The following is a 27,655-nucleotide window of genomic DNA, read 5'->3' as shown; positions in this document are numbered from 1 at the left end:
TTGACATGCCCGAGAGAGGTATGGTTGTTGAATATCCAAAAAAACCCTGCCCCTTTTGCCCATCCTATGATCTGGCCCTGTTCCAGTTTGTACACTGTGAAATGTAACTTGCTTTTTGCTTCTGTAGACAAACTGGAGGAAGCCGTGAGCCCCCTATCTGACTCCTTATACTTCTCACTGTTCTGCTTCCTGCCTTTGCCTTCTTAGTACGTCTGATCCCTGAGGACTCTGGTTTAAGGTGAAAAAATGACTTGTCTTACTCTGTTAGAATCAATTTTAACCACAAAGTCCCTCTCGGCTTCTTTTTTTTTCTCCCTTGACCTAATAATGGAGATTTTTGTGATGTGAAACCACAGGGCTGCATTCCTGAGTGAGGGGCGGCTAGATCCATATGTTACCTACTGGGCAGGAATGAGGCAGAGTTGTATTTCCTGATTATCAGTCGGGACGCCATTACTCAGCATGGCAATGGGCACTTACTTATTGTGTCTATGGTGGGAAAAGCTCATTAGTCCTTAATGAATGTCTGGGAAGTACAACCCCAAAAATTCTGTAAAACTGCAGTTTGGGCAGATTTCACATATCATTTGCTACCATTTTCTGCAGCTAAATTGTTCATAGATTTTCACATTCTTGAGTATACAAAGAAAAAACGCTAGATCCATGTAGATTACAATAGCATTGGCTTACTATGTGAGAGATCAGAGACAATTGTGTAAATTTACTACAACTGGTCTGTTACAAAGAGTAAAGTGTAGCTTAAGATATCCATCCACTTTGGGTTACTGTTGGACCAATTCGCCAATTTTAATGGAACCAGTTGGCTTCTGGCTTGTAATGTTCGTGATCAGAGTGAACTCTGATTGTGAGTATTAGCTCTGGATCTCCACTGTAAAATACAGCGGAGAACCAGTAGCTATGGCGGCCACTCTGTAGAAGAGCGACCCCTATCTTTAAAGACCTGACCTCCACCATAATAGTACAGCAAATATTGAGAAAGGATTAATCACATAACTAAGTCTTGGTCCATGGAACTTTGTCTGTGTGTGCCTGCTTGAGCGGCTGGAACAATATGGGAGAATATGAATTACCATATGGGATAGTATATTACAGGGAAGAAGAGACTCCTAGCATCATAAATAACTGTAATGCTAGTAGTCCGCCTCCCTGCACAACAATGAGGCCATTAAATCCAGAACACACTGCAAATGAAGTTTTATGATTGTGACTTAGTCATGTGAATAAGTCCTAACTCCTTTCTTCCTATTGCATACGCTTTGTTGTTCTTTCTATTCTTCAAGTCTGTCACAGACCAAAAGAATGGAAAAACGGTCCTTCTGATGATGGACAGCAACAGATCCCAAGTGACCACATTAACTATATTGGGGTCCACTGGGTGTTCGTTATTTTGTCTCGCAGGACTCTGATGCAGATGTAAGCCTAAGCCTTAGGCATCCTACATCCTACCAGTGGTGACAATATACTGAAGGTTATGTATACAGCCGTAAAGGGTTTAGTCACTCCCAGAGGTGGCACTTGAAGCTCACGGGTCCCACTTACCATGTTTTATTTACTGATATCTTCTTATGTCGTAGAGACACCTTTAAACATTCGGGGGAAGTCCCCTTCATTGTCTTCTTCTGTACTAGTTGCCCCTGGATCATTGCCCTGATGTGGATTGAAATGTTTTTTTCGTGAACCGAAGACCCACTCTTTCACTAGTACTTTGCAAGCAACTTTTCTTGTCAACAGGTCATTGCACATCAAACTCCTGAGTATGTCGACACCTGTTGTCAGCACCCCATTGGGTAACAATGGTTCCATTGCAAAAGAAAAGATGAAGAGATAAGGCCAGGCTTATAATAGATAGGGACAGGCTTACAGTTGATAAGGACAGGTTTTGTGGCAAGCAGTGGAATTAACCTTGGGAGATTGGGTCCTGGTTAAAATGCTGAAATCCTATGACAAATAATCATCCCAGGACTATCCTGAACCCATGCAAGTACCCGGTGTCATGGGTGCAAAGATTAGTGCATAATGCCATGGCCATCAGGTTAAAATAAACACGTCTCATTTCAAGAAACCCTTGGACTATGATAGAGGGGCCACCTGTACAGAAGAAGATGATAAAGGGGACCTCCAAATACAAACTTGGTCCCTGATATAGACACTTACTTGACATTTGCTCATCCCTGCTAATACTTCACTGTACCTGGGCAGAGTATACAAATGACTGAGCAACAGACACAACTGCAGAACAGACAGAAAACACAACTGGAGAACATTAGAAGATTTATAGCACCGGCATGTACATATATCTATAAAGTTGGACCTTCAGGGAACACTATATGTATGATATAAGAAACTATACGTAATACTAGATTCTACTAAAGTACTGTCTGTATTAGGGTATATTCAGCTTTTTTCTATACTGATTCTGATGTGGAAAACATCAGCTCGCTGACAAAAATTAAAGGTATTGCCCTATAAGCGCCAGAAACATCTCAGAAGCTTTGGCGGATGGCCACAAACAGATAAAACCTCCGTGATGGGGTTTATCAGCATGCAGGCCTGTGGCCTCATCCTACTCATCCTGTACTGAACCTGAGTGATTACTTCTGTAGTGCCATCATGTTCTGCAGCACTTTATAGATATTGTTACAGCCAGTGGCATAACTAGGAATGGCAGGGCCCCGTGGTGAACGTTTGACATGGGGCCCCCTCCAAGAGGGGTACATGGGCATGCAGGCTGTTTGTTAATGAGAGGGTGACGTGGGGTGCAGGGTGTGTATATGCAAGAGGGGAAATGGGGGTGCAAGCTGTGTGCGAGCAAGAGGGTGATCTGGAGGGGGGAAACTCCCCATTCCACCAAACTCTTGTTCATCCACAGCCTGCACCCCCATTCCCCCTTCTTTCTCACCCACAGCCTGCACCCCCATTCCCCCTTCTTTCTCACACACAGCCTGCGCCCCCACGTCACCCTCTTTGCTCACACACAGCCTGCATGCCCATGTACCCTCTTGCTCACACACAGCCTACACCACCCATTCCCTCCTCTTGCTCACATAGGGCAGAATGGGGGGTGCAGACTGTGAGTAGGAGGGGTACATAGGTGTGCAGGCTGTATGTGAGAAAGAAAGGAATGGGGGTGCAGACTTTCTCACACACAGCCTGCACACCCATGTACCCCTCTTCCTCACAGCCTATAACCCATTCCCCCATACCTCCCAACTTTTGAAGAACCGAAAGAGGGACAAAATGTGCGGCGCCCGTAGCGCGCCGCGGCAAACTTAGCCCCGCCCACTTTTGTGTTGACCCCACCCACTCGTTAATTTTTCATGTGCCCGCACACAGTATAATCCTCCTACAGTCACCCGTAAATTATATGTCCCCCCTCTATCTCTCCCCCAGTTTCATATACACCCTTCATCTGCCCCCAGTTTCATGTCCCTCTTCCATCTCTGCCCCCATATTCATGTCCCTCCATCTCTGCCCCCAGATTCATGTCCTCTCCATCTCTGCCCCCAGATTCATGTCCCCACATCTCTGCCCCCAGATTCATGTCCCACATCTCTGCCCCCAGATTCATGTCCCCCATCTCTGCCCCCAGATTCATGTCCCCCATCTCTGCCCTCAGATTCATGTCCTCTCCATCTCTGCCCCCAGATTCATGTCCCCACATCTCTGTCCCCAGATTCATGTCCCCCATCTCTGCCCCCAGATTCATGTCCCTCCATCTCTGCCCCCAGTTTCATGTCCACTCCATCTCTGCCCCCAGATTCATGTCCCTCCATATCTGTCCCCAGATTCATGTCCCCAATCTCTGCCCCCAGATTCCTGTCCCTCCATCTCTGCCCCCAGATTCATGTCCCCCAATCTCTGCCCCCAGATTCATGTCCCTCCATCTCTGCCCCCAGATTGATGTCCTCTCCATCTCTGCCCCCAGATTCATGTCCCCACATCTCTGCCCCCAGATTCATGTCCCCCATCTCTGCCCCCAGATTCATGTCCCTCCATCTCTGCCCCCAGTTTCATGTCCTCTCCATCTCTGCCCCCAGATTCATGTCCCCACATCTCTGCCCCCAGTTTCATGTCCACTCCATCTCTGCCCCCAGATTCATGTCCCTCCATCTCTGCCCCCAGATTCATGTCCCCACATCTCTGCCCCCAGTTTCATGTCCACTCCATCTCTGCCCCCAGATTCATGTCCCTCCATATCTGCCCCCAGATTCATGTCCCCACATCTCTGCCCCCAGATTCCTGTCCCTCCATCTCTGCCCCCAGATTCCTGTCCCCCATCTCTGCCCCCAGATTCATGTCCTCTCCATCTCTGCCCCCAGTGTCATGCTGTCCTCTCCTTCATCTGCCCCCAGATTCACGTTCCACCTCCACATTAAACTTACCTTCTCCTCCGCTCCCTCGCCGCTCTCTGCCCGCCTCTCTCGCTGACACATGCGGCTGAAGGAAGGAGCTGACACAGGTCAGCTCCTCGCTTCGCTGCTGCCCGCCTCTCTCCCTGACACATGCGGCTGAAGCTGCTCGCGTGCTCGCTTCGCCGCTGCGTCTCTCTCTCGCTGACACATGCGGCTGAAGCGAGGAGCTGACCTGTGTCAGCTCCTCGCTTCGCCACTGCCGCCGGCTCCTGGCTTGTACATCGCGTCTACAAGCCAGGAGCCGGCGGCAGCAGTGAAGCGAGGAGCTGACACAGGTCAGCTCCTCGCTTCAGCCGCATGTGTCAGTGAGAGAGAGACGCAGCGGCGAAGCGAGCACGCGAGCAGCTTCAGCCGCATGTGTCAGGGAGAGAGGCGGCCAGCAGCAAAGCGAGGAGCTGACCTGTGTCAGCTCCTTCCTTCAGCCACATATGTGTTCAACTCAGATCTGCGTCCAGAGAGGACGCAGATCTGAGTTGAAATCGGGACATACCTCCCTCCAACCGGGACCGCGGGACATGTCACCCAAATCGGGACTGTTCCGCGGAAATCGGGACGGTTGGGAGGTATGCATTCCCCTCATTTTACACTGACCTGTACAATCCGGGTAGCTCCGCCCACAAAAGACACTGAGTCTATGTTAGTAGATTAAAGGACCTTTGATGACGTCACGATGACATCATGTCTCAGGTCCTTCAATCTACTAGTATAGATGCCGGCACAGGGCCAGGGGACAGCGGGCAGGAGATAGAAGTTTCTCCTGCCCGCTGTCACTATGCAAGTGCTGGGAGGCAGCAGGGGCCCAGACAGCAGGTGGCCCCTGCTTGGGTGCAGTAGTAAAGGCAGCAATTGCTGTCTTTACTACTGTTAAAAGATGAACTGTGGAGGAGGCAGCTCCTCTCCATCTTCAGGCAGCCCCCGGCGCTGCAGTAAATAGGACCCGTTACGCGCTAGAGTTACACCAGCAGGTTACTCCGCTGCTACCACGGTAGTTACACCCCTGGTTACAGCTCATATTGTACTCCAGAGCTGCACTCACTATTCTGCTGTGAAGAACTGTGTACATACATTATATTACTTATCATGTGCTGAACAAAAGGTTCAGCTGAAAGTGGGAAGTCCCCATACACATTAGATGGTTGTCCAAGCCTGTTTAAATGATCAACTACACTTCTGTATTGTAAAGCTAGATTTTTATTCTATTCCATTACTTATTTTGTACTGTGTGTATTATACTCCAGAGCTGCACTCACTCTTCTGCACAGGGAGTTACTGTGTGAATAAAATACAGTACTTCTCTTCCTCTGATCCCTAGTATAGACTGCATTATACTTCAGAGCTGCACTCATCCTTCTGTACTTCTCTTCTACTGATTCCCAGTTACAGACTGCATTATACTCCAGAGCTGCACTCTAGAGAGCGAATTCTCCATTCTGCCATTTGAAGCAGTCAGCAAGCTTGTGAACGAACACCTACCTAAACAGTATAGCTGGGTTTCTAAAATATGTGCTAGGTTCACACCTGAGTTCAGGATTCCTTTCAAGGGGTCCGCTTGAGGACCCCCTGACCGGAAAAATAATCTGCTTAAAAAAGTGGTTACCCTCAGAAACCCGCAGACCCTGTAGACCAGGGGTCCTCAAACTACAGCCCGTGGGCCACATGTGGCCTGCCGAGGACATTTTTCTGGCCCGCGTGCAGTCGCCTGGATCACTGAATAACAGGGAATCCGGTGCAGAATTTCCCGTTAGTGAGAGATCGCTGCTTTCTGTTGTATATCAAAATCCACATACAGCTGAAAACTGTCAGTGTAGGTTGCGTGCATGCGACCATGGCCTACACTGGCCGCAGAGTGTGCCCTCTGCCCTGACGCAGGTGGGATTGACGTAAGTCATCAGCACTTGTAGTCAGAAGAAGGAGTACGCGCGGCGGTTCTTCATTGGTAAATATAATACTGTGTGTGTATAAGTGAGTGTGTGTGTGTATCATACTAAGGAGAATATAATACTGTGTGTGCATGTGTGTTTGTGTGTGTGTGTAGGGGGTTGGGGCGTACTGAAGAGCATATAATACAGTGTGTGGGGGGGCATACTGAGGCGCATATAATAATGTGTGGGGGTCGTATTGAGGTGCATATAATGCTGTGTGGAGGGGTGTACTGAGGAGCATCTAACACTGTGTGTGGGGGGGCATACTGAGGAGCATATAATAATGTGTGGGGGTCGTATTGAGGTGCATATAATGCTGTGTGGAGGGGTGTACTGAGGAGCATCTAACACTGTGTGTGGGGGGGCATACTGAGGAGCATATAATAATGTGTGGGGGTCGTATTGAGGTGCATATAATGCTGTGTGGAGGGGTGTACTGAGGAGCATCTAACACTGTGTGTGTGGGGGCATACTGAGGAGCATATAATAATGTGTGGGGGGCGTATTGAGGAGCATATAATACTGCGTGCGGGGTGTACTGAGGAGCATATAATACTGTGTGGGGGGCATATTGAGGAGCACATAATACTGTGGGGAGCATACTGAGGAGCATATAATACTGTGTGGGGGGCATATTGAGGAGCATATAATACTGTGGGGAGCATACTGAGGAGCATATAATACTGTGTGGGGGGCATATTGAGGAGCATATAATACTGTGGGGGGCATACTGAGGAGCATATAATACTGTGTGTTGCGGCCTGCTGTGGAGCGTATAATACTGTGGGGAGAGCTACTGTGGAGAGTATAATCTTAAAAATATTTTAAGCTATATTTCAGCCCTCCAATGGTCTGAGGGAAAGTGAACTGGCCCACTGTTTAAAAAGTTTGAGGACCCCTGCCATAGACTGTAATGGGGTCTGCAGGGTTTCCACCTGCAAAGGAAGGAAAAACGTAGAGAAAAGGGCTGATCGAATGACTTTTCTCTCTGCATTTGTAACGTGAAATGGGAAACAGAATCCCCCAGCCGAAACTGGGTGTAGGTGTGAACTGAGCCTTAGTTTGTCCTACATGAGATGATTGCACATTGCTTGGTGTAAGACGTACACTTCCCATAATGCTATTAAACAGATCAGGTTCTGTATAGTTACCACACAAGCAGGAATACTGGGAAATGTCACCTCTGAACCTGCAGACTTCTATCTTAGTGCATGTGGTCATTCCTGCTCAGTGTGCTGCTGAAATATTTTACCATGTTTTCTTTCTTTTTTTCCTTCATCTATGGACATTCTCTGGATTAATCTCCCAATTAAAAAACAAAAGGAATGCTATTGTCATTGCTACCCACAGGGCACATCGCTAATTGTAGACATCTTGTGCCAATTGTTCCCAATATCGTCCTCAGGACGTGGCAGCTGAGAATGTGGCGGATGTGACGGTCATGTGACCATACAGTAAGGATATATAGAAGCCTCCGGCACTTATGCACTGGTTAAAAGGCTACTTGATCTGGACTTTCAGCATCATTTCTCATACCTTTCAGATCCGATGAACCGGAAACTACAAAACAAAACAGAAAAAGAACTTCTGAACAGCAAAAGCAGACAAAGGACATGAAGGCCTTTGCTATGAATCTGTGATGAACAGACAGAAGGCCGACCCAGGAGTAAGGGTGGGTGCAATGTCATTATTGTTGGTTTAAGTCATTTTGTATGGTTCACTTGGTCTCTGAGAGCTCCTTTATTCGACAGCTTTCTCTAACAAGCTCCTATTGCTCTGGGCGGCCTGGTCGTGGAGATCAGTAACAATAGTGTCTTTCAGCCTGAGACGCTGCTCACAGCTCCATAATATTTTAGTCTGGGGAGTTCACTGGAGATGGAGGTTTTCACAGCACTTTATCAAAGAAAAATAATAAAACATGGAAACTTTTTACCTTCACTTTACACGAGTATTCCTCGGAGTGTTATGGATAGTTTTAAGTTATTATTGGTTAAGAAGGGGGACACAATAATAGTAAGATTGAAGACACTTGTCTATATTGGCTTAAAGGGGTTTTCAGGCTAGAGGCCAATTTCATACGGATGACCTATCCTCTGGACCCAGCATCAATTGACTATTTTGGGAAACCTCTGGGACCTTAACCTATACACGGAAAAAGTTGGAACCAGAAGGCTCTGTCCTCTGTAGTCCAGCACTGCCCCCATTCAAATGAATAGAAGATGCCATACATGTCAGAAATTCTGATTTTACTGGACAATCCTGGAACAGCAAAAGTGTTGAGTTATGTAAAACCCACTTAAAATGGGTGTTCTCAACTGGTTTGGGGGCATTCCTAAGGATATGACCTTCATTTCCTAATTCTGGCTATGAAAATGTTGGCAGGAACGGCATCTGTCCATATACAATACTTATCAGTCATCTGTTCACATTGTTCATTGGCAACTGTAACTGCCAGTGCAGTCGGTGGGTGTCAGTTGCCTATTGGGCCTCTGGTTGGCTCTGTGAGATGGAAAATTTTTGGTTCATCATGTTCCAGATCCTGTATTGGGCCTGGTTGCTGCTGTTTTTACTTCTGACACTTGGAACTGTGGCACTTGCAGAGGAGGTGGAGCACTAGCTGAGTGAGGTGGACTGTGAGTGGGCCGAGGCCACCTGGATACATGTGCAGTGGTCCCCATAAATGCTGAGATAAGCTATCCTGATAATTTTGCAATTTTCTTTAAAATTAAGGGGAAGAATTCCCCATTTTGGCTCTATAGTACGTTTCTAAGAACACTGCCATCCAGTATTCATCCCTCTGCTTGTAACTAATAATATGCCTGTTGATGTGTAAGCAGCAGAGCTTACAATCTGCAATGCTTGCTTGTGTGTGCACAGGCCCAGGGCCTTCCATGGTTGGTGTTCTTGGCCAGCATGGTCATTGTCATCATCATAATCTTGGAAGAAATATAGGTCAGCCTCTTCCCCTCTGCATCCATAATGACCCTGACCCTGATCCTCATCCTCCTCCATCAACCCAGGGTGATGACATTGATTAAGAGGTGAAAACTATACCTCCTCTTCAGGATCACATAGCTAATGCTGCAGTCTACTTCTTACAAATCTGGTGGCTTCCAATGACGTATCTTGAAGTAACGCATTGTCCCTGTGGTTTGCTGCATGCAGTAATTGTTCACCACCTTTTGCTGCTCGCATAGACTTTCCAGAATGTTTAAGGTGGAATTCCTCTGAGTTGGAACATCACAAATAAGGCAGAGCAATGGCAGGCTGTTTTGTTGTTGCAAATTGAACAGGGTGGTTTTTGCAACTTAAGAATAGCTGAAATTCACCTCTGTTAAGCATTGAACCACAAAAGGACATACAGGGAATGTGTTACTTGTAGTAACTGTAACACAGCAACAATATCGGTGCCATTGTCACTGGAAACGTTCCCCGGTTGGAGTTGGTGAGGATACTTGCTGCAGGATACAGTGAAGCAGCTTTTCCAGTATGTGTCTCCTCTGATCCAGGTCCTTTCCTGTATAACTGCATAACAGCGATTCACCTTATACCCATGAAATGAGGGGGAGGATTAGGAATGGAAACAATGCCTTGCTCTAGTAAACATGATGGCTTGAAACGGTCCAGAGTGGAGAATCCAGAAGAGATGGATAGACCTTGCATGATGTTGGTAATAGGCTTGCATAAACTCGGTGGAACTAGCACCTGGGCTTCTTCTGTTTTTGGACTGTGGCTGCTGCTATTCAAAACATTGACTCAGTGGGCTATCAAATCCATGTATTGTCCTTGTTCATAAGTGCTGATTCACATGTTGATTGTGATGTTGGCAAAATCCACTAACATGCACAGCAGAGCGAGCAGCTTGGCCAGGTGTGAGTTAAGTTGCAGAACCACTAGATGATTTGGCATATGCCAACAGTGCCACCACTTCCACTCAACAAGCTTCACCTAGGTCTGCCCTGGGTAGGTTTTTTTGAATGTAAGGCGTGTGTAATGAAGCAAGGGCCCTGTTCACAAGAGCTTACAACCTATGAGGAAATAAGGAGACACAAGAGATAAGAGGGCTGTTTGGTACAATGGTCTAGCTCCAGCCATCTATCAACATCATCGGCAATGTCATCGCATTCCCTGCTTTTTTCTGACATACTATGGCCATGGAATTTCAACTCCAGTTCTCACCCTAGTTTACTTACCAGAATCATTACCAATAGTAGTACTACACCCCCTTCCACCACTACCTCCATCATCAACAGTCATGTCTCTCTCCTCTGTTTCCACACATTGCTGACTATTCTCATCCAGCTCATCAAAAAGAGTAGGAAGACTGCTCTGACTAAGAGAAATAGATTTCTCAGCAGTTACCACATCACTATTAGGGATCTATATCAGTTAAGAATATCAAGGAGACATAGTTGACAGGCCCTGTGGTGAATTACTTGTTATGTAGGAGGAGGAGGAACACACAGAAGACTCAAAATCACTCTCTGATGCAATATTATCATGATTGGAAGTAATTGGCAACAATTCTAACACTGTCTTTATGTCTTTCAATAATAGTTGTTTTTTAGTTTAATGCAGGCCTCGATACAACAAAAAACGCTTATGAAGCAAATATTTTTTCGGATTAAAGGGGTTATTCAGCTTAAAATACTTATTTGCAAATATATCCCCAGCAGTGCAAAATACCCATTGTTTCCATATACACCTTTTTTTTAATTTTTAACTTTATTTTACTTGAGACTCCTTGAATCACTGTTCTTCACATGCAGTGAATCTGTGGAAAAAACTACATTTCCCATCTGCCTGCTCTCACTTCCTATGTTTGCTGTTCACAGGGGGAGGGGAGAGTGATCTTGCAAACAAGACCCATACCAGCAGTCTCTCAGGGTCTCTCCCATACTAGCCGCTAGCTGGGAGGGCTCTAGGGGATTCCTTACCTTCCCCTTATATGGGGACAACTCTGGTTCTGGCACAGGTTTACCCGCCACCCTTTGAGTTCTGGTCCTGAAAGCCATGTGAGCAGACTGAGGCTCCCTTACTGAATTAAGCATGCACCTTGAGGTCTAGAAGTCAGGCTTCAGTGAACCCGTTTTTGTATTGTTTCTTTTCTATCTTTTATTCCCATTTTATTTTATGTATTGTATTGTGTTTCTATCTGTATTTGCTTGTCATCCACTGATATGTATTTCTGTATATGTTAGTGTCTAGAACTGACCCATAAAGGTTAATAATTATATAAAATTTATAAAGCTCTTTTTGTATTATCCTATTAACACAAGCACACTCAAGGGGCATGAGTGGAAAGTAAGAAGGGTAATCGCAGGTGTGCTAAGTGGCTTGGTAAGGCGATATCCTTCACAGTGTTCTTTCTTATTCTGCTTTTAAAACACAGAAATAGATAAAAAGCTTCCAAAAAGTCGCATATAACCCACTGTATCAATAAAAACTACAGTTCCTCCTTCATAAAAACAAACCCTCAGTTCCATTAAAAGAAAAATAAAAATGTTGTGGTTTTTATATTATGCAAAAGTAATAAAACACACTATATCAATTTGGCACCACCATAATCATAATGCCAATATTGCTTTTCATTCCACCTACTTAACTAATGGAATCCAAATGCCATCTGTAACGCTGTGGTAACAATACAGAAAGCAGATTATCCCACAAAACAAAAACAATTCCCCTCGCAACTCACACACTGATAGAAAAATAAAAAAGTTATGTCTCTCCGTATATGGCAATACAAAAACATTAATTGTACAGAACTATATATATTATACAGAAGTAGTAAAATAAATTTACCAAATCATATAATAAAGTTAACATGTCATTATACTGCACAGAGAATGCTGTAAAATTTGCAGATTTATTTAGATTCCCCTTTATCCATTCCAGTTTGTCAATGAGTTATATTCGCACAAAAATGTTGCTGTTCAAATATACTTCATCCTGCAAAAAATAATCACTTAATATGGCTACAACAATGTAAGATAAAAAAAAAAGTTTGGTTTTCCCAAGGGAATAATAATGCATAAAGGCCAAAATTGGCTATGGTGATAAGTGGTTAAAGTCAAGAGGCAACCTATACAGCTTCCATATAGTATCACCTAGCTTTCCCAGACTCCTGAATGGCGCATCAGTTCCGTATATATAAATGGATACCTCCTCTGATCCTGTTACTTAATAACACTAGTCACTCTGCTGTGCAGGTGCTTGCTATGCTGATTATTTTGGGGTAGGGGATGCTCAGCGCACAGTCGGTCTATGCTATAGGCATGGCCTGGGATTCATGGCTTATTTAGCAGACGCATAGCACAGAGGAGGCTGCTGACAGCCCAGAAATGATGTTATATATAGTGTGGAAGGAGTCTCCTTACGGTTCACTGGCTCTCAGTTGATCCAGAGGAAAGAGAATATTAAACAGTGTAAAGTAGTACTTACCAGTTCTGTATAAACACAGCCTGCCGCAGTTTACATAGCTGTCAGGAGAACTCCAGGCCAGCAGTGAATGCTTACACAATCCCATGCAATATACAAGATAACCGCAAGATACACATGGTAATTTATTGCAATATCCATGACGCTTCAGGACTGAGATCGATAGATAAATAAGACAAATTTAATATGAATCAATAAATATTAGACAAAAACATACAAAGAAGTGAAAAATTTTGACCTTAAACTCTAATCTCATAAATTCAACTTATCACATCTCCCTAATGTAGGTGAAAGTGTCTGAATCACGGGGTCTCTATATCTCTCGTATGAATAAAGCAGCAGGTCAAGTGAGGGCAGTACTGATCCTTTCACCTGTATGGTACTTCTGAGAATAGCTGAGAGATGTCCTTAACTTATGTTTAGCCACCTTTTCATATTGAATAGAGTGACATACATGTGCAAACTACCACTACATTCATATGGGAACATGAGATCCCAGTTTGTGAAATTGGCAGTTCGGACGGGCAGCCCCCAGCACTTATCTCCCACCACTTATCACCTATACCGTGAAAACTCAGTACAACCTGTTTAAATGATAAGATAGATGGATAGGATTAACCCATAGTTTCCTGCAACTTGGTTTGACTATTGCATGGTGTGAGAAGGTGTTGGGCAAAGTGCTGGAGTCCCGCTATATCAGCCCCCGATTTCTGACATATGTGTGGTCATATAGGCCTCAGACCCAGGTGTGGGTCATAGGATCATTGCTGGCCCATAAAAGCCTACAGAACCTGCATTTCAGTGCAGATCCAGGCTGTGAGAGGAGGCATCTGGGTCTGTCCTGTTGCTCTAAGTCCAGTGAGACTGTATTGTGCTTAGTGATTTATTCATGTGGCTGTTAGTAAGCCACAGGTATAATTAGGTTACTTTTACTGTTTAGTTAGTTGCTCAGATGAGCAGGATTTTGTTTCTTTTGTGCATGAAGTCAAGGTTTATTTATTTTCCTGGGTTTTTTTTCTAAATAAACCTGTTTCCTGCATATTTTATGTCCCTGTCTATGACTGGTTGGGTCCGCACCACTGCTGTTACCGAACTACTTTCCCCAAAATGGCTATGATTACTATATAAAAACAGATATTTCTTTGCATGGCATTCCATTTTGACTTTTGATGTTATTTTATCCTCTAGAGAAACTTTGACATTATGAAGCATGCCGCAGTAATTCAGAGATATGTTTGTCTGATAGACCATGCCTTGATACTCTAAAGTCAACTATTGTACAGTAAAGCCAATGAGCAGTAAATAGCACCAACTAGGGCAAGACTAAAAATGTTCCTTTCAGAAGATCAGGATGGCACTAAAACCAATGAAAAAATAACTAAATGGGTATGAGGCTATTTAGCAGTAATAGTTGGAGTATGGGAAAGTTAGTATGGTCATATAGCTGAGAACTGGGGTCATGTGGTGGCCTTATCTGACCAGTTCAGAGAATGTGGTTGGACCTTTGAGAGTCTATTTAACAAGTCCTCCAGGCACCCTGTTCCTCCATCTGGCTGGCAGATCATTGTGGTCCTGTGAAGTGACATCTGCTTGCCAGATGTGAAGGAAGATACTCACAGTTATCCAGCTGCTCTAAAACATTCAGTGCATGGAAAATCCTATTTCTCCATCCTTGGAGCCTATTAAATTTTTGAGATCTGAAGTTCACATTCTTTCATTCCAACTTATGTATAAATTACAGTGAAATCTCTTTGAGACTTCCACCCAAAATTGCCTTGAAAAGTCATCTTTTAGGGAGTGGTTTTCTCAAAGAAGATGATCAGTATATATGAAATACTGTATGTTGTCAATCAAATCTGGTCCAGTTAATGGAGTGGTCTTCTCAAAGAGGTGGTCTTTTGGAGCGGTCCATTGGTATATGGAGTAGGAACTAATGCATAAGCCAACATTGGAGCTACTGTTATAAGTAAAATGGGGCATATTTATAAATGAAGATACACAAGAATTCTGGTTCAAGTCACACCAAAAACTTGGCTTACATGCCTTGTACCACATTTATTAGATATTTTAGATACTTTTTATACCTTGTCCTACAAGGGGGCAACGGATAGCAGGTCTGGCTTAGTGGAAAAGACTATTACTAAAATGCTACATCAGACTAGACAGTCTAAAGAAGCTCCAGATTTGTTTTACAGCATCAGTCTCTGTGATAAATCTATCACAGTTTAAGACTATCTAGTCTAAGTTACACTGGAAGGAGGTGAAGGGTTAACTTCCTTAATAAGCAAAATTAGGGGTGGATCCATAAATGGCCATATGAAGAGTCCCTACCCAAGGAAGGTTAGCGTCCCCTTAAAAACCTTGTAATTTGGTGTTGCATTCATTTTGTGGTTCCTGGAGACACACATGGTCTGACTGGTTGGGTTATGACAGAGTGAAGGTATGCTGTATAAAGAGCGGCCATTACTCCTTTATGGGGTTGTTGATGGACAGGTCGCAGCTACTGTGTTACAAAAATTCGAAAGCCTAATCTGTTAGCATGGCAGGGAGTGTCGCCTACATACAAAGTGTTGCCTCATACAAAGTGTCTCTTGAGTATTTAGGGCTACTGGTTATGTGTCATTTCCTGCATGTATCTATTGCTGTCTTGTATCTTCAATCAACAAGTAAAGTCTTGGGCATTAACATTTTACCGTTACAGCCATTTTTCTTTGTTAGATTTTTCGTTGTTTACTCCCTGACCTCCAAAAGCCACAACATTTTTTATTTATTTGTTCAGTTTAAGGACTTATTTTTTGCGAGACCGTACAGAGATTGTGCTTCGTAGTTCAGAGCTGCAAACAAATTCAGAATGGGGAGGATTAGAAAAAAAAAAAACGTGTAGCTAATGACATGTTAGCTATATTCTATGAGTTGTTACGATTATGGGGATACCAAATTTTTATAGGTTTTGTTTTAATGCCTTAAAGAAAATCCAAGTGTAATGCTCACTGTATGGGAAAAATATTTTGATATGGTTATAGTTTGGGCATTTTTGGACATCTGATTTGTTTATATATTTTTATTTGTGATCTAGCGAAAGGGGCTGATTTGGAATTTTAGGTTTTTTAATTTTCATGAATTGAATGCTAAAACTACATTAGATTGTACATATACATTTATTTAAGGACAATAGAAAGCTATAGTGGTGACCACTGGTATTTGCCACATAGCCTCTTTGTAGGATCAATATAACTAATTTGTTTGCTATGTAGTTTTCTTCTTCTGGCAAAAATTAGTAGTACATATGAATGTAATTTTGTAATGCATGTTTAAGAGAAAGTGGCATCTTCCTCACCTTCCAGCATGAAATTTCCTTTTTCGCTGCCTCTAGACTTTCTGTAAATGTTCACAAACCTCCTCAGTGACCACAAAATCCACTTTGTGTAAAACAGTAAATAGAATACAGCTTTACACTCAGGAACAGAAGGCGATATCTGGCTCAGAGCGCACAACAGTATTGTGACATCATACCAGGAAGTTACTCCCAAGGACTGAACAAGGGACATAGTAGAATAGTACCTCGAATGTAGTATTCTCCTACTTCTAACTCTGCCCATGCTCACTTTGACTTCACCCAATCACAGCCATGTTCCTTATGTCCTCACACAGTCAAATGTCCTGTAGTGGCCCCGACATAGTGTTATGCTGCTTGTGGTCCTCATTAAGTATAATATTCCTTTGTGGCCCCCTCAATGTGTCCGACAAAATATAAAGCCCTCTTAATTGAGGCAACCATAATTTAATATTCCTCTCATTGTGGATCCCACATTATAATAGCCTGTAACACAGTAAGCCTTCCTTAATGTTCAATCCACTGTATAATGTCCCCCTTAATCTGATCCCCAAAGTATAAACGTCCTCCTGGTACCTCACAGAAAATGCACAAATTAAAAAAAAAATAAACTAATGCAAGAAACTCCATTGGCTAGCAACATGATTAGGGGTAATGTAAACTCTCAATTAAATGTCACCTGCTTAACCCAGGAAGAAGTGCAGCGCCGCCTGCAAAACACTAAAATAGAGAAATCGCCCGGTCCAGATGGTATACACCCCCGAGTTCTGAGGGAATTAAGCATGGTCATAGATAGACCCTTGTATCTAATATTTAAGGATTCAGTAATGACTGGGTCTGTTCCACAGGATTGGCGAATAGCAAATGTGGTGCCAATTTTCAAAAAGGGGTGTAAAAGGGAACCTGGAAACTATAGGCCAGTAAGTTTAACTTCTGTGGTGGGAAAGATGTTTGAGAGCTTTCTAAGAGATGCTATCCTGGAGTATCTCAATGTAAATAATCTTATAACACCAAATCAGCATGGGTTTATGGGGAATCGGTCCTGTCAGACTAATCTGATCAGCTTCTATGAGGAGGTCAGTTCAAGACTGGACATGGGTAATGCAGTGGACGTGGTGTACCTGGACTTTTCAAAGGCTTTTGATACTGTTCCACATAAACGGTTGGTATGCAAAATGAGAATGTTGGGACTGGGGGAAAACATCTGCATTTGGGTTAGCAACTGGCTCACTGATAGGAAACAGAGGGTACTTGTTAATGGTAAATATTCAGACTGGGCCACAGTCACCAGTAGGGTGCCACAAGGGTCAGTATTAGGTCCTCTCTTGTTTAATATCTTTATTAATGACCTGGTAGAGGGTTTACAAAGCAGGGTGTCTATATTTGCAGATGATACTAAACTTTGTAGGGTAATCAAAAATGAGGAGGATAGTAGAATATTACAAGGGGATCTAAGGAAACTGGAAGCATGGGCGGAGACTTGGCAAATGAAGTTTAATGTTGACAAATGTAAAGTAATGCACTTTGGGCGACGTAATAAAATGAAATGACTATGTACTAGAATATGCACTTAGAATATTGTGCGCAATTTTGGTCCCCGATATACAAGAAAGACATAAGTGAACTTGAAAAAGTGCAAAGATGGGCAACCAAAATGATTAGGGGAATGGGTGGACTGGAGTACAACGATAGATTAACAAACTTGGGGTTATTCAGTTTAGAGAAAAGACGTCTACGGGGAGGTCTAATATCAATGTACAAATACATGAAGGGACAATACAAAGAACTTTCTAAGGATATTTTTACTCCTAGGCCAGTGACAGTGACAAGAGGACATCCACTATGTCTGGAGGAGCGAAAGTTTCACCAGAAACATAGAAGGGGATTCTTCACAGTAAGAACAGCGAGGCTCTGGAACTCTCTGCCCCAGGAAGTGGTGATGGCGGATTCACTGAACAAGTTCAAAGTGGGCCTGGATGCCTTTCTTGAAGAGAAAAATATAATGGGTTATGGTCTCTAGATTTTAAGGACACGTTGATCCAGGGTTTTATACTGACTGCCAGATTTGGAGTCGGGAAGGAATTTTTTCCCCTGAAATAGGGCAATTGGCATGAACCTCATGGGTTTTTTTGCCTTCCCCTGGATCAACACTGTAGGGGATTGTAGGGTTATAGGTTGGACTTGATGGACTCATGTCTTTATCCAACCTCATCTACTATGTAACTATGCTCACCTTTCCCTGTTACCCAGCAGTGTACCATTGCTGCCATTGGTTTAGGAGTAGCAAACACAATCCATTGATGTATCTACAGCTACTGTAAAACATCTCCTTGTTTCAACATTGTGCTCAACTCATCTTCATCCAGAGGGTACAGATGAGTTGAAGCCAGGACATACCTCCCACATCCTGGGGAGCACCCAGTATCCAGGACTGTCCTGCTGAATCCAGGACCTTTGGGAGGTATGTCAGCAGTGTAAAGGAAAAGTCCTAAAATCTGCAGGCAGAGATGTAATTTGAAGTTTTTTGGCCCCCAATGTATGAAACGATGTATGTAAAAGTATGTTATGAGACCCCCACCTACCATGTGCTATCTATAATATTGATGTCTTCTTTTGTTTTAGAGAGGACTTTGGGGTCCTGGGCCTGATAGAAATTACTACCTCTGCACTACCAATGGCTACACCCATGTATGCTGGTTATATATGTCTGGGTACACTAACTATATACATATATAACTGCAGATGAAGATTTTTTTTCTTGTTCAAAATTTTTGTGTACAGCCAAAGCTCTTTTCTTCTCCCTGAACCCTCAAAAGAAGATCAAGAATGGCAGCACCTGGTTTAACAAATAAAAAGTCAAGTTCCACCCGATGAAGGTTCATAACAGTTTCCTCCTCCCCCGTCCATTCGCAAGAAGCTGGCAACTTTCCCAACTGAATTGTCGTCACTTTTCCAGTATGTGTTTTCACTTAGGGATATGGTTTAATAGCGTCTCTTATTAAACATTCCTCTCGCCGTTATTACAGAGCATTACGCTGGCCTGTTAACCGCGTTTCCACAGTCATTTTCAAAAGCTAAGAAGAAAAATGATTTGAAAATCTGACATCAGAGAGCGAAATTTACACATTTTCAGATGTCCATTGTAATATCACTTCATGGAGTTGATACAGTTTTTAAGCTTTCTTGACATTTGTTATTTTTGCCAAATTAACACTGAAATTCGCAGACGTTTCTTCCTCTCTCCTCAGTCTAATGACATCCTGTTCTAGTTCTCAGCACCAAATTATTCACTATTGTATTTTTCATGTAGGTAATGTGTTTTTATTAAATATTACTTGTGTTACTCAGTTATTTTCTTGTGCAAATTTTATATTGACTTTGCATTGTAACTACCATAAGACGGTGTCTTATGTACAAGAAAATGAATACTATTTTATTTCTTGCGCATATATAAGTTATATATATGTACTATTATAACTACTGTAATATTACCATCTATGTATAAGAGTATATTTAATATAATACAAGAATAGAACTAATGTAATTCTGCTTTGTTACAGGGTAAGTTTCAGCCCTGGTTCAAAGGCTTGATACTGTAGCTGGAGATGAAACAAAGTACAAAGTATACATGCTATACATCTAAATATTAAGCAAGTTTTTCATAAATTTATAGTAAAGGTGAATATAATTATTAAGGATATGGTCACACCTGCTTTGAGTGACGGTTCAGAGACTCCGTCTCCCTTTCTGCTTAAAATATGCAGAGAGAAAAGTATTGAAATCAGGAAAGTGTAAACTGGGTGGCAACTGGGTGGACCCAAATATAGTCCATTGGGTCCATGGGTTTCTGTGGGTAACCACTTATTAAGTAAATAGGGTCTACACTTTTCGGGTCCCCAAGTGGACCCGAAGAATGGAAATCCGAAACGCTAAGATGAACCTAACATAAGGAGATATGTTTCCTTATCTACTTATTAAGTTGCTCTCCTGCTCCTTATCTTGGCTTAAACTGCTTATCTCTATTACATCTATACCTGTCTTTAGCAACATAATGAAGTCTATGGAGAGGGGAAAGGGGAGGAAAAGGCTGCCAGGAACAACATCTACAAGGAGTTTGTATGTTCTCCCCGGGTTTGTGTGGATTTCCCCCCCATTCTACAAAGACATACTAATAGGAGAAATAAAAGTACATTGTGACCCCTATATGGTGCTCACAATCTACAAAAAAAAAAATCCCTTTAATAAAATTATTGTTAAGATTATTAATAAACATACTCCCTTATTCCTTGCCTCCTTTATACCAGACTATACAGCTATAACACTGCCTTCTGTATACAAGAATTGAACTACTATAGTAATTCCTCCATGTATAAATAAGTACCATAGACCTGCTCCTTCTGTACCAGAATGTAAGCATAATAACATTGCTCCTATGTTAGAGAGTAGAAAACTACAGATGCCTAAAAAAGTACAGCAAAATAATGGAGCTAATCTGTAATACCAGACCCAGCCTGTGGCCCCATTTCAGAAATAATGGCAGCTATGTTTTTCTCATCCCGAATAACCACTTTAAATAATATAACTACTATAATATTACTATACTATTACTGGGCTGAGAGTCACTCGTGTTTTTTGCCAAAGCCAGAAGTGGATGCAGCAGAACAGATAAATGTAAATTCTTCCTCTATATTCCCTATTTCTTGTGAAACCTTTTCTCCCTTTGGCTCAAAAATCTGTATGGAAAACTGCCAAAACATTGTGGAATTTTTCCAAAAAATGAGGCATGTGAAATTACCCTTATAGTGCCTCCTGTACAAAAAGATAACCACTATACTGCCTCCAATGTATAAGTAATACTGACTAAACCTGGCCGTATACATTAGATTTTAGACTGCCATTGCTGAAATGAGCTGTGGTTGGTTTGTCGTACGGCCAACTGTCCCAACCATGAACCTTCTGACAAGTGTTCATCTATAAAAGACGCTTGGAAAATTAACAGATGAAAGTCGTTCAATGCTAATGAAGTGCTGAAAAGAGGAAATGACGGACACTTTGTGGGAGTGTTAATAGTACGAACACATATGCCCACAATACAAAAATCACCCACAAGTCAGTCTAGCCCATAAACAACAGATTATAGCAGACAGACGTAGAAAAAATCCAACATAGAAGATTTTCGTTCTGACCAATATTAGTTGATGGTTGGCTGTATGGGGTGAACTGTAGTAATGATAATAACTTTATTAATATAGCACCAACATATACCGTAGCACTTTACAAATCAGAGGACACATGAACAGACAATATGAGATATTACAATGTGGCAAATAAATTAACATGTCAAACAGTAGGAGTGAGGGCCCTGCTCACAAGAGCTTACAATCTATGAGGAGGTAGGGGGACACAAAAGGTAAGAGGGCTTGTTTGGTACAATGGTCTAGCCATCTTTTAATAAATAAGGTCATATAACTGAAGCTGTATTCAGCTGGTATCTGTGAATATAAGATAATCCTTTAATAGTCCCACCCTGGGGAAATTCAGATACAGATACTAAGTTCATAGACTGCAGAGTAACTTCTATATGGAGAAGTCGGGTTCTGAGGAACAGAGGAGGAAGGATGGAATAGGATAAGAAATGTTAGCGTAGTGTGCAGAGGTGTAAAAAATGTGATCTGGTCATGTGATCAGGTCATGTGATAAGCCTGACCACACAGATGTGATTTTAGGGCAGTTTTGAAGCTGCTGTAGTTGGGTATTAATCGGATTATCCAGGGTAAAGCATTCCAGAGCACTGGTGCAGCTCAAGAAAAGTCTTGGAGATGGGAGTGAGATATTCGGATAACAGAGGATGCAAGTCAAAGGTCATTGACAAAACTTAGGGTGATAAACCGTGATGAGGGAGGAGAGGGGGGTGCAGAGCTATAGATGGATTTGTGGGTGAGTGTGAGAATTTTATATTGTATTCATTGGGGGATGGACAACTAGTGCAGCGACTGACACAAGGTAGATCTGTCTGTGTACTGGTTTGACAGAAAGATGAGTCTGATGGCCACATTCAGCACAGATTGTAGAAGGGAGAGTTTAGCAAGAGGAAGCCCAATAAGAAGAGAATTATAATAGTGAAAATGAGAGAGAATCGGAGCGACAATGCGGGGTTTTGATGTTTACATGGTGACAAAAGGGCGAATTCTAGAGATTTTTTTGAGGTGCAGGTGGCAAGAGCGTGTAAGTGTCTGAATATGTGGGGTAAAGGTGAGATCTGAATCAAATACAACCCCAAGACAGTTGGCTTACTGCCTCGCTGTGATAGTAAGGCCACAGACAGAAATGGAGATATCAGGGTTAGTAGATGGAGGGAACACAAGAATTTCAGCTTTTGATCTGTAGTAGTGCAGGGGTGATGTCATGAGATGAGGTATATAGTTTGGTATCATCAGCATAAAGATGGTACCAGAAGCCAAATCTTCTGATGGTTTGTCCAATAGGGGTTGTGTAGAGGGAGAAAAGGAGGGGGTCGAGGATTGAGCCTTGAGGAACCACAACAGCAAGGAGAAGAGAAGAAGAGATCGAATCAGCAAATGATACACTAAATGAGCGGTCAGAAATATATCAAGAAAATCAAGAGATGACAGTGTCCCTAAGACATAGTAAGGAGGAGTTGGTGGTCTACAGACCAAAATCTGCCACTTCAGCAGTCTAAAATCTAATGTGGATGAATAGCTTAGACTGAGGCCCTACATTGTGGAAACAGAGCTTTTTTTGTTGCAGATTTTATGCTTAAACGGGTTTTATTAAGAATTTTTCAATAAAAACACAACACAAGTACAAAGAAAATAAGTCGAGCATCAATGAAAAAGCATATAAATCAGTAGGCTGGGAGGCCAAAAAAGACCCCCCAACACATAAACCAAAAATAGCTCAACAAGGAGAAGAAAAGGAAACAGGGAAGGGACAAGTAGCAAACAAAAAAACACAAGACAAAGACGGAGAGACCACAAACAGTACCAGAACGAAAAACGGAGGAAAGGGGAAGCAAGAAAGAAAAAAGGGAAGAAAACAGAGGGCCATGTTACACTCCAGCAAAGGCGGTAGAGAAAGCAGAAGACTCCTGGAACATAATCCAAGGGCGCCATTGAAGCTCAAACTTGGAATAAGCGGGAGAATCCTCCGCCACCAAGGTCTCCATCCTCTGTATAAGAAGGAACTCCTGGAGGAACTCAAGCAGGGAGGGTGGAGTGGAGCTGCGCCAGTGTCTTGGAATAACATCCCTGGCAGCCGTAAGAAAATGTCTCAGGAAGTCCCCCTTAATCGCCGACAGCTTGCCAGGGATGACTGACAGGAGCGCCAGCTGAGGAGAAACAGTCACAGAACGCCCACTGACCGTGGAATACAATGAAAACACCGCGTCCCAGAAAGGCCGCAGAACATCACAATCCCACCAAATATGTAGCATAGTACCCCTAGCGGAACCACAGCGCCAACATAAGTCTGAAACTGCAGGAAAAATCCTATGAAGAAGCACCGGACACCTATACAACCGGGACAGTATCTTAAAATTTCTCTCCTGAGCGCTACATGGGAGGGCCATCTTATGAGAGAGCAGGAAGGATCTGTCCCAATCCGCAGATGACAGACCTACAGGAAGATCGGAATTCCAGGCAGCAACATAGGAAGGGAGTTCCGCAGTGACATCCGAAAGGAGAACGTCATACAAAAGCGAAAGAACGCGAGGAGGGGAGGTCCGTCGTCCAACAAAGGATTCTAAAGCTAAGGCCGGAGGAGAAAGGTGAGAAGTAAGCGAGAACCGCTGCAGAAAGGACTGAAGTTGGGCGTACTCCAACCACGAAAGGCGTAAGTCAGGGTGAGAACTACATAACTGGGCAAAGGGAAGGAGCGGGGAATCACCCGCCACCTCCTGAAGACGGGTACAACTCTCTCTCTCCCAACAGAGGAACCGGTCCACGGAGCACCCAGGGGGAAACATAGGATTCTCGAAGAGAGGAGTCAAAGGGCCCGGAACACGGGCCAAGCGACCAGAAGAGCAGACCAGATCCCACACCTTCAGGAAGTGCGAGGGGAGAACGTAAAGGCCAGGGGGTTTGGGACGAAAGTGAGGTGGAATCCATGGCCAAGAGGAGAGCGAGGAGGATAACAGATCAAATTCGATGGACACCCACTGCTTATCTTGGCGACGGAATTGCCAGTCAAACAGACGAAGCAAAACCGAGGCCCGATAATAAAGGCGCACATCCGGAAGGCCAACGCCTCCCCTGGACTTACGTCTAACAAGAGTACTAAACCCAAGTCTGCTCCGAGAGGAGCCCCACACAAATCTCCCAAACAAGGATTGTACCCTAGCCAAAAAAGTACGTGGGAGAGGGATGGGAAGGGCCTGAAATAAATACAAAAACCGAGGGAGGACATCCATTTTAAGGGCATGAATTCGACTGAACCAAGAGGGGAGACGAGCGCCATAAGAGCGTAGGTCCGTAGTAATGGCATCCAAAAGTGGAAGATAATTAAGTTGGAACAGGGAAGCAGGATCAGGGGAGATACGGATCCCCAAGTATTTTTGTTGCAGATTTTAATGGGGTTTTTTAAGACAAAGCCAAAAGTGCATTGAGCAGAAGGGAGATGTATAAGGGTCCATTCACACGGAGGAAAATGGTGAGGAATTTGGTGTGGAATTTCAGCGCTGAAAAAAAAAGCCTCCGATTGACTTCAATCGGTTCCTTTTTCTGTTAGCAGAATATGGACCCTATGAGCTTCCTATTCACATTCCCTTTGTAGCCATTCTTGGCTTCAACTCAAAAAACTGTAACAAAATCAGAAACAAAAAAAGCTGAGTTTCTGCAATGTGGGGCCTTAGTCTTAAGAATGAATAGCAACGCCAAAGATGGCCTATGGACAGAAGTGGATGTGTCTGGAAAAAGACATTTTTGTTGAAATCATAGCTAACCCTTGAAGCTAATAGTAAGATCAGATATTGGTTTAGAAAATGATTCCTTCTTATTTATACTCTTTTGCTGCAGGACCACCATGGCGCTATAGCGCTGGTGCCAATCTTCATTACTACATGCTTTCATCTATCTTTTACCCGGCACCAGTTTGGGTTCCCCATGGCTCGGAATGCAGGTGGAATTACCTTGTCCTGAGTCATGCGGAGGTCGTCTCCATCTTTATTGGTCATAACATAGATATGTCTTGAAGCCTCGCTGAGCTGCCTGTGTCTTAGACACTTCAATAGCTGTGTTTTATTGGAGACAGTAAGGCATTATCAAGTGTTGAGCGCACATTCTGCATAATAGTGGCAGGAAAATGACATGTTTTCATTCTGTTCTAATGATTTATGACTAAGAAAGCAAAGCTGGAGAGCTCAGCGCTTGTCTTGGCCCCCGGCCAGGGGAACATCGTAACATTATAGTAAGCAAGTGTTGGTGCTGAAGCTCATTTTCTATGGAGTTATGTCTTGGGGTAGCAGAAACACCAGCGAATTTTGTGATTAATCCACAGGAAAGCTGGGTCCCCCCGTCCGCCTCCAAACCTCCATATTTATTTTACTCACCTAATTTCGCTGTCCTGTACTTCACACCGCTCCCACTATTTATGCAGCCAGAACAATTTTCTCTGACTTGTCACAATGAATTTGCATTGAGGATAACTGTTCTGGCAACGAAGCTATCCATTATATGAGGACACAATGGAAATCTGTGCTGGCAGGGGCGTAGCTATAGGGGATTCAGATGTAGCAGACTCTACCGGGCCCTGAACTATGAGGGGGCCACAAAGGCCCCTCTGCCACATAACATATACCACTATTCTAAATGGCATAAAGTAGAGGCCCCATTACATAGGAGCCGCTGCAATACCAGATGTCACCTATAGTTGCTCTGTTTTTAGATCTTAGATTCTTGTTCTAATCTTATACACCCCATGTAACGCCTTCCCACTCAGTGATAACGTGGGATTAGGACCTGAACAGTGGCGTAACTACCGCCATAGCAGCAGAGGCAGCTGCCACAGAGCCCGGGACATTAGGGGCCCGGTGACAGCTGCTACCGCTGCTATCATTATACTCGGGGGTCTTTTCAGACCCCCACAAGTATAATGATTGACAGACCGGGAGAGGTAAGAAACATAAAAAATACTGTTACTTACCTCTCCACGATCCTGCCAGGCCTCGTTCCTGACGTCCTTTCTGACGTAAATGAACCCGGCCTGCATCCCAGGTCATGTAACATCCGACGTCATTTAAGAAGGACAGCAGCAGAGAAGACAGCGTAGGAGCCAGGGGACAGGTAAGTAACAGTAATTTTTTATGTTTATATTCCCCTGGGTCTCCGATTATTATACTATGGGGTCTGAAAAGACCCCAGTGTATAATAACTGTTTATGGGTGCCCACTATGGGCTATAATACTGTGTGCAGGGGCCACTATGGGGGATAATACTGTGTGCAGGGGCCACTATAGGGGATAATACTGTGTGCAGGGGCCACTATGGGGGATAATACTGTGTGCAGGGGCCACTATGGGGTATAATACTGTGTGCAGGGGCCACTAAGGGACATAATACGTTGTGTAGGGGCCACTAAGGGAGATAATACTGTGTGTAGGGGCCACTAAGGGAGATAATACTGTGTGTAGGGGCCACTATGGGGTATAATACTGTGTGCAGAGGCCACTATGGGGGATAATACTGTGTGTAGGGGCCACTAAGGGAGATAATACTGTGTGTAGGGGCCACTAAGGGAGATAATACTGTGTGTAGGGGCCACTATGGGGTATAATGCTGTGTGCAGAGGCCACTATGGGGGATAATACTGTGTGCAGAGGCCACTATGGGGGATAATACTGTGTGCAGGGGCCACTATGGGAGATAATACTGTGTGCAGGGGCCACTATGGGGGATAATACTGTGTGCAGGGACCACTAAGGGACATAATACGGTGTGCAGGGGACACTAAGGGACATAATACTGTGTGCAGGGGCCACTATGGGGTATAATGCTGTGTGCAGGGGCCACTAAGGGACATAATACTGTGTGCAGGGGCCACTATGGGGGATAATACTGTGTGCAGGGGCCACTATGGGGGATAATCCTGTGTGAAGGGGCCACTATGGGGCATAATAGAATGCGCAGGAATGCGTAGAAGGGGGTTGGTCGAGGTCGTCGGTCGGGGGGGGGGGGATGTCAAAAGTTCGCCACGGGGCCTCGCCATTCCTAGTTACACCACTGGACCTGAGCTCATACCACTAGCAGCAAATGTCAGCATACAGTATTGTGAAGGCTAATTTTTTTATCCCATTATTGACAGTTGTGGAGTGCCAATAGTTTTTTATTTTTAAGTCTGCCATTTTTGCATTCCTATTAGACCCTGCCAATCTTCTTGTAATACTCAAGTGAAAACGTGTTTTGAAGTGCAGTATAAAAAAAAAAGCATTTTTTTGCCTTTAAGTATAACTTTATTACCAAAAATAACCTGACAGAACTGGCATGGCTTTTTAGTTTGTTTTATGAAATTAC

Source organism: Leptodactylus fuscus, chromosome 6 (assembly GCF_031893055.1).
Source record: "Leptodactylus fuscus isolate aLepFus1 chromosome 6, aLepFus1.hap2, whole genome shotgun sequence".
Taxonomy (NCBI): domain Eukaryota; kingdom Metazoa; phylum Chordata; class Amphibia; order Anura; family Leptodactylidae; genus Leptodactylus; species Leptodactylus fuscus.
This window is presented reverse-complemented; position numbering follows the sequence as displayed.